Source organism: Bos indicus x Bos taurus, chromosome 6, assembly GCF_003369695.1.
Source record: "Bos indicus x Bos taurus breed Angus x Brahman F1 hybrid chromosome 6, Bos_hybrid_MaternalHap_v2.0, whole genome shotgun sequence".
Taxonomy (NCBI): Eukaryota; Metazoa; Chordata; class Mammalia; order Artiodactyla; family Bovidae; genus Bos; species Bos indicus x Bos taurus.
The window spans coordinates 61,121,711-61,139,946 of record NC_040081.1 but is presented as its reverse complement, the minus strand read 5'-3'; positions in this window follow the sequence as shown (position 1 = coordinate 61,139,946).

The following is an 18,236-nucleotide window of genomic DNA, read 5'->3' as shown; positions in this document are numbered from 1 at the left end:
ACAACCTAATTAATTAAAGCACAAATAACCTATTTAAAAGTGGGCAAGGGTTCTAAATATACATATCTCCAATGAAGATATATACAAATGGCCGATAAGCACGTGAAAAGGTGCTTAACACCACTTGTCATTAGGAAAATGCAAATTAAACCACAGTGAAATAGCAATGAAAAAGGTAATGTGATAAGGTATCAGAATATGGAAAGATGAAATACTCATACACTGCTGGTAAGAATGTAAATGGTGTAAGTCACTTTGAAAAACAATTTGGCAGTTCCTTAAAAAGCTCAATGTCGTTTGACCCATCAGTTCCACTAGTGGGTATATACCCAAGAGAACTGAAAACAGACGTCTAAACAAAAACCTGTACATAAATATTCATAAGAGCTTTACTTACAATACCAAAAAGTGAAATCAGTTTACATTCAGCAGGTGATGAAAGGACAAATAAAATGTGATATATCTACAAAACAGAGTGGTGTTCAGTTACCAAAAAGGAGGAAACTACATACTACATCAGTTCAGTCACTCAGTCGTGTCCGACTCTTTGCAACCCCATGAACCACAGCACGCCAGGCCTCCCTGTCCATTGCCAACTCCCAGAGTTCACTCAGACTCACGTCCATCGAGTCAGTGATGCCATCCAGCCGTCTCATCCTCTGTCGTCTCCTTCTCCTGCCCTCAATCTTTCCCAGCATCAGATCAGGGTCTTTTCAAATGAGTCAGCTCTTGGCATCAGGTGGTCTAAGTATTGGGAGTTTCAGCTTCAGCATCTGTCCTTCCAATGAACACCCAAAACTGATCTTTAGGACGGACTGGTTGGATCTCCTTGCAGTCCAAGGGACTCAAGAGGCTTCTCCCAACACCACAGTTCAGAAGCATCAATTCTTCAGTGCTCAGCTTTCTTCACAGTCCAACTCTCACATCCATACATGACCACTGGAAAAACCATAGCCTTGACTAGACTGACCTTTGTTGGCAAAGTAATGTCTCTGCTTTTGAATATGCTGTCTAGGTTGGTCATAACTTTCCTTCCAAGGAGTAAGCGTCTTTTAATTTCATGGCTGCAATCACCATCGGCAGTGATTTAGGAGCCCCCAAAAATAAAGTCTGCCACTGTTTCCACTGTTTCCCCATCTATTTGCCATGAAGTGATGGGAACGGATGCCATGATCTTAGTTTTCTGAATGTTGAGCTTTAAGCCAACTTTTTCACTCTCCTCTTTCACTTTCATCAAGAGGCTCTTTAGTTCACTTTCTGACAAGGGTGGTGTCATCTGCATATCTGAGGTTATTGATATTTCTCCTGGCAATCTTGATTCCAGCTTGTGCTTCATCCAGCCTACCGTTTCTCATGATGTACTCTGCATATAAGTTAAATAAGTAGGGTGACAATATACAGCCTTGACGTACTCCTTTTCCTATTTGGAACCAGTCTATTGTTCCATGTCCAGTTCTAACTGTTGCTTCCTGACCTGCATATAGGTTTCTCAAGAGGTAGATCAGGTGGTCTGGTACTCCCATCTCTTTCAGAATTTTCCACAGTTTATTGTGATCCACACAGTCAAAGGCTTTGACATAGTCAATAAAGCAGAAATAGATGTTTTTCTGGAACTCTCTTGCTTTTTTGATGATTCAGCGGCTGTTGGCAATTTGATCTCTGGTTCCTCTCCCTTTTCTAAAACCAGCTTGAACATCTATCTGGAAAGTCACGGTTCACGTATTGCTGAAGCCTGGCTTGGAGAATTTTGAGCATTACTTTACTAGCGTGTGAGATGAGTGCAATTGTGCGGTAGTTTGAGCATTCTTTGGAATTGCCTTTCTTTGGGACTGGAATGAAAACTGACCTTTTCCAGTCCTGTGGCCACTGCTGAGTTTTCCAAATTTGCTGGCATATTGAGTGCAGCACTTTCACAGCATCATCTTTCAGGATTTGAAATAGCTCAACTGGAACTCCATCACCTCCACTAGCTTTGTTCGTAGTGATGCTTTCTAAGGCCCACTTGACTTCACATTCCAGGATGTCTGGCTGTAGGTGAGTGATCACACCATCGTGATTATTTGGGTCGTGAAGATCTGTTTTGTACAGTTCTTCTGTGTATTCTTGCCACCTCTTCTTAATATCTTTTGCTTCTCTTAGGTCCATACCATTTTTGTCCTTTGTTGTGCCCCATCTTTGCATGAAATGTTCCGTTGGTATCTCTCATTTTCTTGAAGAGATCTCTAGTCTCGCGTTCTATTGTTTTCCTCTATTTCTTTGCCTTGATCGCTGAGGAAGCCTTTCTTATCTCTCCTTGCTATTCTTTGGAACTCTGCATTCAAATGGGTATATCTTTCCTTTTCTCCTTTGCTTTTCACTTCCCTTCTTTTCACAGCTATTTGTAAGACCTCCTCAGACAGCCATTTTGCTTTTTTGCATTTGTTTTTCTTGGGGATGGTCTTGATTCCTGTCTCCTGTACAATGTCACGAACCTCCATCCATAGTTCATCAGGCACTCTGTCTATCAGATCTGGTCCCTTAAATGTATTTCTCTCTTCCACTGTATAGTCATAAGGGATTTGATTTAGGTCATACCTGAATGGGCTAGTGGTTTTCTCCACTTTCTTCAATTTCAGTCTGAATTTGGCAGTCAGGAGTTCATGATCTGAGCCACAGTCAGCTCCTGGTCTTTTTGCTGACTGTATAGAGCTTCTCCATCTTTGGCTGCAAAGAATATAATCAGTCTGACTTCGGTGTTGACCATCTGGTGATGTCCATGTGTAGAGTCTTCTCTTATGTTGTTGGAAGAGGGTGTTTGCTATGACCAGTGCATTGTCTTGCCAGAACTCTATACCATAGATGAACCCTTTTTAAGTTGATTATACATTCATGCAATATATTTACTGAGAGCCTGATTGCCTGGCACTATACAGGTACTGTGTCCCAGGAATGGAATAAATACAGCTGATGGTTAAGTAACTATTTGGAGAAAAAGGACCAACACCTGTTATGAGAAAATTCTAAGTTCCACTGAGCAACTCATTCTTGAATATATTTTTTAAAAACCGCGTCAGTCATACAAAGAGAAAATACATGTCTGTCTCTGTCACACTAAGATAATTCAATCTGAGCATCTCAGCCAAAGTACATGCCAGTTCAGGGAATTATTCACATATAATTTGATGTACTCCCAAACCCTGGTTGACTCTTTCTCATAATTCCTCCCTCCTCTTAAAGCTGTTTTTCAGGCCTCACATAAGACACCATCTTAGTGATACACACCTGGTGTTTGAACCAGCCTGTCAGGAAATAGATGGCACAGTCGATTTGAGAAGAATTTGATAAAGACACAGTCCAAAGGTGTGAGCAGGTTAGCCTGAAACTACAGTGGGGAGGGGCATCTAGCCCTTGCGTTGGCAGGGTGCTGTCGTCAGCCTGAAGAAGTGAGGTGAGCAGCGGTGGGGCTGGAGTTGGGAGTGCCTGCTAGGAGATGTGGTCTCCGTGCGAGGAGACGTGGTCGGACTCCACAAAGCTTGCAGGGAAGGAGCCGGAAGAATCACCACCTGAGCCCCCTCTTTCTCTCTCCCGATGCTCCCCTCCGGCCGAAAGCACCTGGAAGGCAAAGGGCAGTGGAACAGGTGGGAGCCCATGCAGGTCAGCCCCCGGGCGCAGAGCCAAGGTGGAGACGGAGTCAGGGGAAGAAGTTGGTCACAACTGATACAGGGACGAGCTGGAGAATTCAAAGGATCTGTTTGGTTCCCCTTCACTGAAATCCTGAGACATGACTTCTTTACATAAATGACATTTTAGTTCTTAATAATTTGAATAGTTACCATATCAAGCCAGTAGTTTAATGCTTTCTCTCATTGTTGTCGTGAATCTTCTTACGGCCTGTGAGAAAAACTTAATAGGATCCCTTGCTCAACAGATGAGTGAACTAATCTTAGAGACATGGACCCAAGGTCACAGAGCTAGTGGTGGTGGCATGCTGAGGGCAAGGTGCTCATCCAGGCAGTCCAGCTCCAGGTGAGAAACCCAGCTTTCACCCATGCCAGTAAAACTGATCTTTGAAGACCTTCAAGGCTGAAAAAAGAATGGCAACAATAACGCTGATAAAATAGTGGACGTAGAAGTCATTCAGTCGTGTCCAACTCTGCGACCATGTGGACTATGCAGTCCATGGAATTCTCCAAGCCAGAATACTGGAATGGGTAGCCTTTCCCTTCTCCAGGGGATCTTCCCAACGCACGGGATCAAACCCAGGTCTCCCACATTGCAGGCAGATTCTTTACCAGCTGAGCCACAAGGGAAGCCCGTAACCACCTCTTAAGTCTACCCAGCTTTGACTGATCAAGTTATAATTCTTCTGTTCATATGGCCTGAGAAAACTGCTCAAAATCCTAAAAACAAAAAATGCCCCAGTGAATATTGGTGGAATTCCTGGGTCCCAGGTGAGTCTTGTTTCTGATTCAGTCCTAAAGATCCATAGAGATCTTAATGCCTCTATCAGCAGTCCTCCGTGTTCAGTGATCCTGAAGAAGCAACATATGCTTGCTTCTATAAATGAATGAGTGAAGAGATGATTGATAGATAATAGATAAGGTAGAGTAAGATACATCAAAATAGACTATCTCGAACTTGTTCTGATCCATTGTCAAATTTTAATAAATTAGGTTAAAACATGGGATTGAAATACAACTTTCATTCTCACCTAACAAAAATGTTATGGGCCACAGTGGTTATGATTCCAGGCTTTCACTGTCAAGGGCCGGGTTCAATCCTTGGTCAGGAAACCAAGATCCTACAAGTTGCGTGACACAGCCAAAAAAAAAAGTCATGGACCAGATTAGTTTCGATTTTTCTTTTAACTTCTTTACTACTAAAAAATAAGAATTCATCAAGGCACAGTGTATATAAGAATATCACTAATGAAAATGAAATATAGTGAACAATAAACTGTGTGGTTGGATACACACACAGAGAGACCAGAAAATGTATAAATATAGGCTGCTTTTAAAGGCTAAGGTGCACTTCCAGCAGTAAGTGAGATTTAAAACATTTTTCAGTGTCTGCCAGATTCTAGGAAGAAACGCAGGCCTGTCAAGATGTGAGGAACAGGGGTAGGGAAATGTCTTCTGGCCTGTCTCCTTCTTGGTCCGAATGACAATGATTGTTTTCTCCTTCCTGGCAACACAGAAGCATTTTCAATTCAATTTTTAAAACATAATAATTATGTTTGATTGTGACTTGTGTTATGTTTTCTATTAACACATTGTACTAAATAATTACCCTTTCATTTCTTATGTAATTTCGGGTACTTTTTTTCTGTGACTTCAGAAGAATGTCAAAGTAAAAACTAGTGACATGTGAAATATATGTTAGCTTTAAAATTAGTAAAGATTAGATAATTCTGTCACATTTCCCTTTAAGGATGCTTAATGAGGAAAATCTCATGAATCTACTATGAACCATAAACATATGTTTAATGAAGAAGTGAATAATCCTAATGAAATGTATAAAGGAAGACATTTCTTTGAAGGGTCATTAATAATTGAGAAGTTATGAATAAAACAAATTTAAATACTGTCTAATTCAGCAGGCAATTACTATCACATAGAAAAGTGAGGCCCAGAACATTCTACTAGTAACCTGTTACATTCATGCAGCTATTTGCTAGCAGTGCCTATATGAATATCAAAACTCTTAAGACCCTAGAGCCGTAAAATTTTTACAGCTACTTGTCCAAATTTCTTATCGGCTCTTCCCTTTTTCCCCACGGCTGCCAGGAAGCCCGATGTTAAGTTATATCTCAAGTGCAGCTTCCCTTAGCTCACCTTTTCCAGTCTGCTTATTCTCCACCACTACTGGCCATCAGTTTCTATTCTCGTCTTTGCATTTATCTTTGAAAGTTTATTGTAGCAGTGCTTTATTATTATGAGCTATTTTTACCTGGAAATGGAGGAAGTAGGGATGGTAAGTATGTTAGAATGCTTCCTAGAACATATATTGTCATGTTCAAAAGCTAACCCCAGAAATTAGAAATCTTCACCCCTTTCTGCCAGCTGCCCCACCCCCCGCTCCCCAGCACTAACAAAAACAATGCAGACTGCTTGTCCCAACTCACCTATCTGGAATCTCTTGTCTCAGCCCTTGTGGTCACATCCCTGCCAGGGTTCTCTCCCCTCTTTGTCTGCAATGAGGTTAAGAACCTGGTGGATGACAGAGAAAGACAAATATCATATGATACCTTTTATATATGAAATAAAAAAAAAGGTACAGATGAACTTATTTACAAAACAGAAATAGAGTCACAGGTGTAGAAAACAAACCTACGGTTATGGGGGAAGAAGGGAGGGAGGGGTGAATTGGGAGGCTGAGATTGATATATACACACTGCTGCTGCTGCTGCTAAGTCACTTCAGTCATGTCCGACTCTGTGTGACCCCAGAGACAGCAGCCACCAGGCTCCCCTGTCGGTAAATTGGGAAGTTGAGATTGACATATACACACTGCTGTCCAAAAAATAGATAACTCACAAAGACCTACTGTATACCACAGGGAACTCTACTCAATACTCTAATGCCGAATACGGGAAAAGAATCTAAAAAAGTGGATATATGTATATGCGCAACTGATTCACTTTGCTGTACAGTGTAAACTAATACAGCTTTTAAATTAAACTTCAATAATTTAAATTGAACATGGTGGATAAGGAAAAATGAGGAACTTGTCCAGAGGTAAAGACATGTGATGTCCAGAAACCTGCCCCCTCCTCTCTGGGGCCCTAGTTAGTTAGGAGACTTTGAGCAGAAGCCCCTCTGAACAAGGATCTGTTGTCTGACACAAGTGGGAAGTGGAAGTACCTTAGGGAGTGAGGAGCAGTGGGGGTTTTAAGCTATCAAGGTCTCAAAATTGTCTTGTTACTGCAACATAACTTAGTCTATCTGGACTCACACACGCACTACAAGAGTTTAACTGTTAGGGTAAAGACCACTCTGAAAATCATAAAAACTTGGGACTCTCTCCCTAGATACACTCAGAATTTCCAGGCAATTCCAAGGGATTCTTACGCTAAGTTTTATCCATGGTCCCCATGTTAAGAACGCCTCCTAATCTAGAGCCTTCTCCTCAGCTCTGAATCGCTTTTTCCCTGGCAGCTTATCCCACAGCTTTTTTGTTTCTTCTTAGTAGGTGCTGGCTACATTGAAAGGCTTTGCAGTAAAATATGTTGCTGTAAAATATTAAAAGTACTAATGCCCAAATTATTAGGCTAGAAAGAGGACATCAGAAAGACAAATGGACGAACCTGTTCCAAACTTGAAGTCTCACTCTTAAGAAAGCACTGCCCTGGGACTTGCCGCACAGTGCTGCGACTACTGAAGCCCACGCACCCAGAGCCTGTGCTGTGTCTCAAGAGAAACCACCGCAACGAGGAGCAGCCCCCGCTCACCACAACTAGAGAGACGCCGCGTGCAGCCAAGAAGCCCTAGCACAGCCAAAAATATTAATATTAATTAATCAATAATAATAAACATCACCTGCACAAAATGAGCAAATGTTATTTTTTTCAAAAAAGCATTGTGCTACAATCCTTATTGAAACAAAGCAGTTTTGCTCCCCAAATACCCTAAAATGAATGCATATACCTTCTCAAAATGATGCCCAGCCTTAATCTGGTGGGTTCTTTAATATTAATACTAAAAACTTTATGGTATACTAATAAAAATATTAGGAAACATTTTCTAAGGATGGTTATTCTGTGCTAGAAACAATCCTTCCCACTTTGTTAAGCAGACAAGCTGCCAATTTATATTGCAAGCAGGCAGGCACTGCAGACTCAGCCACCCACATTATTCCCCCATGTTCCTGCCTCCCCTCCCTCCCCTTCACTCTAATCAGAAAAGCAAATGCAGTTGTTTGAGTGCCTTTACTCTACACCATGATATCTGTTCAGCGAGCAGATGTTCCTTACTGCCTAGGTACTAAGTGTCTAACCAGGAAAATACTTGGGGAGAATGTTTAAAATCGGGTCACTTAAATTTGTTCCCAAAATAAAGCAATTTTTACATACAAGTCATCAGACAATGACCCAGTGTTTTTGTAAAATGTCTTTAAAATCAGTTTCCTTTTTTCCTTTTTTTATTGGAATATAATTGCTTTCCAATGCTGTGTTATTTTCTGCTGTACAATCAAGTGAATCGGCTGTATGTTTCCAAATGTCCCCTCACTCTTGAACCTCCCTCCCACCCCTCATAGCCCCCTCGTAGGTCATCAGAGAGCACCAAGCTGAGCTGCCTGGGCTATAGCGCTGAGCCCCACAGGCTAGCTGTTTCACGTGTGATAGTGGATATTCAGCAATGCTCCTCTCCCAATTTGTCCCTCCCTCCTCTTCCCCTACTGTGTCCACATGTCTGTTCGACACATCTGCGCCTCTGTTCCTGGCCTGCAAATATGTTATCTATACCATTTTTCCAGAGAAGGCAATTGCACCCCACTCCAGTACTCTTGCCTGGAAAATCCCACGGATGGAGGAGCCTGGTGGGCTGCAGTCCATGGGGTCTCGAAGAGTCGGACACGACTGAGCGACTTCACTTCCCTTTTCACTTTCATGCATTGGAGAAGGAAATGGCAACCCACTCCAGTGTTCTTGCCTGGAGAATCCCAGGGACGGTGGAGCCTGCTGGGCTGCCATCTATGGGGTCGCACAGAGTCGGACACGACTGAAGCGACTTAGCAGCAGCAGCAGCATACCATTTTTCTAGATTCCATATATATGCATTAATATACATTATTTTTCTCTTTCTGACTTACTTCACTCTGTATGACAGACTCTAGGTTCATCCACCTCTCTATAAATGATCCAATTCCATGCCTTTTTATGGCTGAGTAATATTCCATTGTGTGTATGTACCACATCTTTATCCATTTATCTGTCGATGGATATCTAGATTACTTCCATGTCCTGGCTACAGTAAATAACACTACAGTGAACACTGAGGTACATGTGTCTTTTGAATTGTGGTTTTCTCCATATATATGCCCAGTAGTGCAATGGCACCCCACTCCAGTACTCTTGCCTGGAAAATCCCATGGATGGAGGAGCCTGGTGGGCTGCAGTCCATGGGGTCGCTAAGAGTTGGACACGACTGAGCGACTTCACTTTCACTTTTATGCATTGGAGAAGGAAATGGCAACCCAATCTAGTGTTCTTGCCTGGAGAATCCCAGGGACGGGGGAGCCTGGTGGGCTGCTGTCTCTGGGGTCACACAGAGTTGGACACGACTAAAGTGACTTAGCAGCAGCAACAGTGGGATTGTTGGGTCATATTATTTTTTGTCTCTTCCTGCTCCAGTTCTTATCCAACAACTAACAAAAATTAGTTTTATTTCCATCTTCCTTTTGAGCTATCTGAACACAAACCCTCAATTTTGCTTTACTTTTTTCTTTCTTAAGCATTTATTGAGTCTTCAGTATGTGTAGGCACTGTGCAAGTGGTCGGTCCTGGGCCTGTCCTTGGGTCTCCCTATCACCAGGGAAAGATGGGATCTGAAGGAAAGAGTATTGTGGTCTTTTCAGAGTGATATGGTGCAGCTTTCACACCGACTGCAGCCGGTCACTGGGCTCCAACCGGTGGACTCTGGTTGGAGAGAATCAGAAATAGCCCCAGTGTGATCTGGTCTTGTTGAGACAAGGAAGCGGGCTACTCCCAAAATCACTCCTGCTCAGCTTCCCCCCAGAACACAGCTCAGAATGAACACGGCAGGGTCTAGGTGAGCCCCTTACACTCTATCAGCTACAGCTGATTTTACTGCTCTTTTAAATGCATCCACAGCCATTTTTTAAATGCACTGCTGGAAGTGAAATGTTTTATTCTAAAGTCCTGTAGTTAAAGCCTGCATTGTAATGAAAAATTCCTAGCTAATCTTCACTCTTAAAAAACCATCATTCTTTTAGCAGATTGGAAGGAAAAGGCTGAATAACTTTGAAAATAATTGCAAGTGACAGCACTTCACATTCAAGAGAATAGAAATATATTCTGTTAGAAATACATCACGTGGCTCCAAGTATGCTGAGGTTGAAATAATTTTTTTGTTAATAAATTATCTTACTTCTAGCTTGGTAGCTAGGATAGTATTAGTATAGTAGTAGTATTACTAAAATATCAACTTTTAGCTTGGTGGCTAGAATAGTAATAGTATAGTAGTAGTATTACAAATAATAGTAGTATTTGTAATAGTTTCAAAGTCTTCAATATATTTGTAAAAGAAGAAAATGCCTATTCCATTGATGACCCTGCAAATAGGTCATCCTATTATCCAATCATGATAACCTGTTGCTCTCATAGCATTTATGACATTATTGTGTATATTTGTGTGATTCTCTGTATAAAGTTTGCATGCCTCATCAGACTTCTAATTCTATAATATCAGGAGACATAGTTTGTTCATCTTTTAATATCTTTTACCTACCACAGAATCTTGCATATTTTATGAAGTGCCAAAACATGTTTAATGTGTTAGTGTACTATGCTCATATGTGTGTATTATACATAGATGATGAGCACAGCAAGAAGTTCGTAGAGATTTGAAGAGGTTTGTGAGAAGAGACTTCGGTCATCCTCACCGTGGGCAGTGCAGCAGGGCCAGACAACACTGACACCATCTCATCCCACTCCCTCAGTTGTAGAGAACCTAGGCATATCCCGACCTGCACTGGAGAGTGAAGACAGATAGGAAACCCCCAAGAAATAATTCTATATAACGTCACTGTAATTTGAAAAGTGAGAATATATTTTAGTTACATAGGCATGCAGAAATGTAAATGTCAATTATATGCACAAATGTTGGAAGACATAGGTTTCGTTGTCCAAATTATTCTGTACACATAGTACCTAGAAGGGATTTCCGGGTGGCACAGTGGTAAAGAACCCTCCTGCCAATGCAAGAGGTGCAAGAGACGGGGGGTTTGATCCCTGGGTCGAGAAGATCCCCTGGAGAAGGAAAAGGCAGCCCACTCCAGTATTCTTAGCTGGAAAATTCCAGGGACAGGGGAGCGAGCATGAGGGGTTGCAAAGAGTTGGACATGACTGAGCATGCCACACAGTAGCAGCAGGAGCTAGAATGCACACACACACACACACACCCCCAGCTACTACTACTACAGTACCTTGGCATTAAATAAAGGGCAGAGATCTTGGAAGACAGGGGACTGAATTGAAATCCCAGCCCCAGGACATCCTGGCTATGTCACTTTGGGCAAGTTGTTTAAAGCTAAACCTTAGGTTGCTTATCTGTAAAATACCTTTGCTTATTTGTAAAATATCTGTACAATACCACTTTGAATTAACATAAGAATTAACATCTTACTATTTGATTTTTGCCTCATCTTTTCTTTATTCCTTGTTTAGGATTTACTGAATATTTATTATGTTTCCATTTTATCTCCACTGTTGGCTTATTAGCTGTACCTCTTTGTATGAGGGTTAGCTAATAATGTGTTTTAGCATTGCTAAAACATACTGTCCTTTAGCCTTGCTCAGGCTGCCTGGAAATATAAGTGTAACACTTCGTTAAGAGTGTAAGAGTCTTCTATGTCTCTATTCCTGTCCTTTTGTGCTACTGCTGTCATATATTTTAATTCTACATTTTATGGGTTTTGAAACTCAATTCCATTTTGGTCAAAGAATATACTTTGCATGATTCAAATCCCTTTAATTTTATCAACACATGTTTTATGGTGAAGCAGAAGGTCTTTATTGGTAAATAACCTGAGTGAACTTCAAAAGAATGTGCATTTCTGTTTCAGGATGAAAGGTACTACAAGTGTCAAATAGGTCAAGGTAGCTGACAGTGTTGTTCACATCTTCTCTATACTTATATATAGAGGACTTTCATCTGTGTCTATTGATTATTGTGAGAGGAGCATTGTGTGCATTTATCTATTTCTCTTCCAGTTCTATCAGTTTTTGCCTCATATATTTTGAAACTCTGTTAGATAATGAGGCTGATTTCTTTAACCAAGAAACCGGAATTTATATCTTAAGGTAAACATTATTCTTCAAATCAGTAATTACCTTGAAAGAACTTGAACTCATTATATAATGACAATATTCATGTTGTTTGTGAGGCTTCTCCTACAAAATGAAATAATGAGCCACAAACGCAAAATAGATTTCATTATACTGCTCCTTATTTATCATCCCCAAACAATGATAACTAGCTTACCCATCCACATTCATAAGTCTTAGATCCAAGTGGTTTTGACAGCTTCACCCGAAATTCCATTTATCCTCAAAAGGTGAAGATATCTATCACCTCATCAGCCTAATTTTACAAACGAGTTACAAATACTAAACTCCCAAGCAGGTGTTCCAAACATATCCTAAAGATGGCAGCATTGTTAGAATAAGACAAGAGTCTCACAAGGGACTATTTTTAAAGGAACATTGACTTGCGCTTTCAGTTCAGTTCAGTTCAGTCGCTCAGTCGTGTCCGACTCTTTGCGACCCCATGAATCGCAGCACAACAGGCCTCCTTGTCCATCACCAACTCCCGGAGTTCACTCAGACTCACGTCCATCGAGTCAGTGATGCCATCCAGCCATCTCATCCTCTGTCGTCCCCTTCTCCTCCTTCCCCCAATCCCTCCCAACATCAGAGTCTTTTCCAGTGAGTCAACTCTTCGCATGAGGTGGCCAAAGTACTGGAGTTTCAGCTTCAGCATCAGTCCTTCCAAAGAACACCCAGGGCTGATCTCCTTTAGAATGGACTGGTTGGATCTCCTTGCAGTCCAAGGGACTGTCAAGAGTCTTCTCCAACACCACAGTTCAAAACCATAGATTCTTCGACACTCAGCTTTCTTCACAGTCCAACTCTCACATCCATACATGACCACAGGAAAAACCATAGCCTTAACTAGACGAACCTTTGTTGGCAAAGTAATGTCTCTGCTTTTTAATATGCTGTCTAGGTTGGTCATAACTTTCCTTCCAAGGAGTAAGCTTCTTTTCGTTTCATGGCTGCAATCACAATCTGCAGTGATTTTGGAGACCCCAAAAATAAAGTTTGACACTGTTTGCACTGTTTCCCCATCTATTTCCATGAAGTAACGTGACCAGATGCCATGATCTTAGTTTTCTGAATGGTGAGCTTTAAGCCAACTTTTTCACTCTCCTCTTTCACTTTCATCAAGAGGCTCTTTAGTTCCTCTTCACTTTCTGCCCTAAGGGTGGTGTCCTCTGCATATCTGAAGTTATTGATATTTCTCCCGGCAATCTTGATTCCGCCTTGTGCTTCTTCCAGCCCAGCATTTCTCATGATGTACTCTGCATAGAAGTCAAATAAGCAGGGTGACAATATACAGCCTTGACGTACTCCTTTTCCTAGTTGGAACCAGTCTGTTGTTCCATGTCCAATTCTAACTGTTGCTTCCTGACCTGCATATTGGTTTCTCTTGCGCTTTAATGTTTATTAAAAATATGTTGACATTATTTTATGATCATACTTTGGATACAATTCCAGATTAACTCCCAACAATTAATTATGTAAGAAGGCATATGTATTAATTATGTAAGAATTATGTAAGAATATATATGTATTAATTATGTAAGAATGCATATGTAAGAGTTCCAAAGAATAGCAAGGAGAGATAAGAAAGCCTTCCTCAGCGATCAATGCAAAGAAGTATTGGAAAACAATAGAATGGCAAAGAGTAGAGATCTCTTCAAGAAAATTAGAGATACCAAGGGAAAATTTCATGCAAAGATGGGCTCAATAAAGGACAGAAATGGTATGGACCTAATAGAAGCAGAAGATATTAAGAAGAAGTGGCAAGAATACACAGACGAACTATATAGAAAAGATCTTATGACCCAGATAACCACGATGGTGTGATCACTCACCTAGAGCCAGACATCCTAGAATGTGAAGTCAAGTGGGCCTTAGAAAGCATCACTATGAACAAAGCTAGTGGAGGTGATGGAATTCTAGTTCAGCTAATTCAAATCCTGACAGATGACGCTGTGAAAGTGCTGCACTCAATATGCCAGCAAATTTGGAAAACTCAGCAGTGGCCACAGGACTGGAAAAAGTCAGTTTTCATTCCAATCCCAAAGAAAGGCAATGCCAAAGAATGCTCAAACTACCACACAATTGCACTCATCTCACGTGCTAGTAAAGTAATGCTCAAAATTCTCCAAGCCAGGCTTCAGCAATACGTGAACCGTGAACTTCCAGATATTCAAGCTGGTTTTAGAAAAGGCAGAGGAACTGGAGATCAAATTGCCAACATCTGCTGGATCATTGAAAAAGCAAGAGAGTTCCAGAAAAACATCTATTTTTGCTTTATTGACTATGCCAAAGCCTTTGACTGTGTGGATCACAATAAACTATGGAAAATTCAGAAAGAGATGGGAATGCCAGACCACCTGACCTGCCTCTTGACCTGTATACAGGTCAGAAAGCAACAGTTAGAACTGGACATGGAACAACAGACTGGTTCCAAATAGGAAAAGGAGTACGTCAAGGCTGTATATTGTCACCCTGCTTATTTGACTTCTATGCAGAGTACATCATGAGAAACGCTGGGCTGGAAGAAGCACAAGCTGGAATCAAGATTGCTGGGATAAATATCAATAACCTCAGATATGCAGATGATACTACCCTTATGGCAGAAAGTGAAGAAGAACTAAAGAGCCTTTTGATGACAGTGAAAGAGGAGAGTGAAAAAGTTGGCTTAAAGCTCACCATTCAGAAAATGAAGATCATGGCATCTGGTCACATCACTTCATGGCAAATAGATGGGGAAGCAGTGGAAACAGTGGCTGACTTTATTTTTCTGGGCTCCAAAACCACTGCAGATGGTGATCACAGCCATGAAATTAAAAGAGACTTACTCCTTGTAAGGAAAGTTTTGACTAACCTAGACAGCATATTCAAAAGCAGAGACATTACTTTGCCAACAAAGGTCCATCTAGTCAAGGCTGTGGTTTTTCCAAGAGTCATGTATGGATGTGAGAGTTGGATTATAAAGAAAGCTGAGTGCTGAAGAATTGATGTTTTTGAACTCTGGTGTTGGAGAAGACTCTTGAGAGTTCCTTGGTCTGCAAGGAGATCTAACCAGTCCATCCTGGAGGAGATCAGTCCTGGTTGTTCATTGGAGGAACTGATGTTGAAGCTGAAACTCCAATACTTGAGCCACCTGATACCAAGAGCTGACTCATTTGAAAAGACCAATGCAGGAAAGATTGAGGGCAGGAGGAGAAGGGACGACAGAGGATGAGATGGTTGGATGGCATCACCAACTCAATGGACATGGGTTTGGGTGGACTCTGGGAGTTGGTGATGGACAGGAAGGCTGGGAGTACTGCAGTTCATGGGGTCGCAAAGAGTTGGACACAACTGAGTGACTGAACTGAACTGATTCTGCCATTAGAAAAGAAATCCTGCCATTTGCAGCAACATGGATGAACCATGTTCAAGGGCATTATGCTAAGTGGAATAAGTCAGACAGAGAAACACAAATACTATATGCTATCACTTCTAAGTTGAGTCTTGAAAACAAAAACAGAGAGCAGATTGGTGCAGGGGCTGTGAAATGGATGAAATTGGTGAAGGGAGTCAAAAAGTACAATCCTTCCAGTTATAAAAAATGTCAGGAGGATGTAACATGCAGCACAGTGACTATAGTAGAAAGAAAAGTGTTAGTTGCTCAGTCATGTCCGACTCTTTGAGACCCCATGGACTATACCCGCCAGGCTCCTCTGTCCATGGGATTCTCCAGGCAAGAATACTGGAGTGGCTTGCCATTCCTTTCACCAGGGAATCTTCCCAACCCAGGCATTGAACCCAGGTCTCCCGCATTGTGGGCAGATTCTTTACCATCTGAGCCACAAGTCGCTAGGGAAGCCCAAGAATACTGGAGTGGGTTGCAATACCCTTTTCCAGGGGATCTTCCTGACCAGGGATCGAACCCTGGTGTCTACATTGCAGGCAGATTCTTTAACATCTGAGCCACCAGGGAAGCCCCAGAGGGGACACTGTGGCTGCATGGCCCGGGAATCAAACCCGTGCCTCTTGCCTGGCAGGCAAGAATTCTACTACTGAACCACCCATGCACCGGTTAACAATTGCGTGTTTGAAAATTGCTAAGAGTAGTTCTTAAAAGTTCTCATTACAAGAAAAAAAGTTTGTAACTATGACTGGTGATGGATGTTAACTAAACTTGCGGTGATCATTTTCAGTGCATAAGCATAGTGACCCATAATCCTGTGCACCTGAAACTTATATAATGTAATATGTCAGTTATACCTCAATAAAATTAAGTAAGTAAATAACCTGTAAGAAAATTGAAGCGCCTTAGTCTGAAAACACTGCCAAGCTTGAGAGGTGCTCCTACTGCAGCACTAAGCCCATCTTCAGGACACAGCAAGGCCTTGGGCTTCAGAGATGTGAAGGTGGAGCTGAGAGTCCTGGGAGGAGCCTTGCAGGCTGGGGCAGGAAAGAAGTCCCAGGCGACAAAGGAAAGAGCTGTGACATCCATTTCATCCCTTCTGGAGGTCTGAACTGTTCCCCATTTGGAATAAACTGAGAATGTTTATACCAAATACAACTGCCTGTAAAGTTTTAAACTGCTTCAATCTGAGTTTAACAGCCACCTCTCCCTTCACCTCTTACTAAATCATCTTAAAGCTACATTTAGAATTCAATAGGAAAAATTACAATAAAAATGGGTTTTAGGGTTTTCACAGATTTATTCAATATTTCTACTGAGAACAAATAAATCACAATTCAGAACTCCAGCAAGAAACAATGCCTTGAAGCTACACTTATGAGGAAACAAGTTAAATCTACTGAACCCCCAGAGACTCTATCTACCATTGCAAAATAAGCGTGAGAGTCTCATCCTTTATGCCTCTCCAGATCCAGCAGAGATGTAGCAGAGTGGAATTCACTCAGTACTGACGGCTAGAGACAGTCTGCATGAACACTCGAGGAACAGGTTCTCAGGAATGAAAATGCACTCTGATATTCCTTTTAGCATGAGGTTGCATGAGCCCAATTAGAGCTATCAGTTGAAGATCAATACCATATTTTTGTACACATTCCTTTCCTCTTTCCTGAAACACACCACCCCGTGCTCTCTGTCTGACCTCCAAGGGCACAGCCTGGAGGAGGCTTTCCCATCCCTACTGCCCAGGTAGGAATGAGGTGGACAGTGCCCAGTGACACAGGGTGCTCTCAAAACATCTGTTGAGTGAATGCAATAATTGAAGGCTCGGTTTTTTAAATTTCTCTTTCAGTTTTCCAATTTTATAAGACAATTTCTCTAGGCTTCTCTGACAGAGAAGTATCTGTTTTTACAATAACCCATAGTGAGCTCCAAGACCATGACAGATTATATAAATGAAGAATTAAGCACATGGCCTTCTTGAGTTTGAAATACAACTGTTTTTTTAAATTTATTTTTAAATTGGAGGATAATTGCTTTACAATGTGGTGTTGGTTTCTGCTGTACAACAATGCAAATCAGTCAGAACTATATTTATACCCCCTCCTTCTTGAACCTCCCACCCACCCATCTCACCCTCTAGGTCATCAGAAAGCACCAGGCTGGGCATCCTGTGTTATATAGCACAATATACCCCTATTTTTAGGGCTGGAAGTTCCTATGGGAAAGTTGAAATCTAATGGTATTAAACTCAAGTTTTAAAAATAATTGAAAGAAACCATCTTATCTTCAGCCTTTTCCCTTTAAAATTTTTGGTTCTTATTTCCTTTTGAAAGGAAGTATTAAAGTTAGAATTCTAATTCAGAAATTCTAACATCTTAGTTTTATGATACTCTATGATGTTTTCAATTATATCAGGACAGTTGAAGAATTGTCAGTCCTTTTCAATTATCTTTTTGTTATACTCTATAACATCTTATGGAAAACCTGAACAAGCTTTTTGATCAACCCAGTGAAAGACACATTCATCACTGGAAATCTCTAAATGACCAAAAAAGAGAAAAGTCATATTGAACATTGTTACTGCTTAGTGTATGTATTAGGTTGGTGCAAGTTTTGCATTGTTGAAATTTGCCATTTGATATTGGAATACATTCTTAAATAAATGTGGTTATGTTATACAACATTTTAATGCACATTTCTTGTTTTATGTTTTCTGCTAGTGAATTATTACTTGCTATTTATTTTACATGTGTTTTAGTTATGGAAATGATGCTAGACAGAAGCAAACTTGAGCAATATTCTTATTCC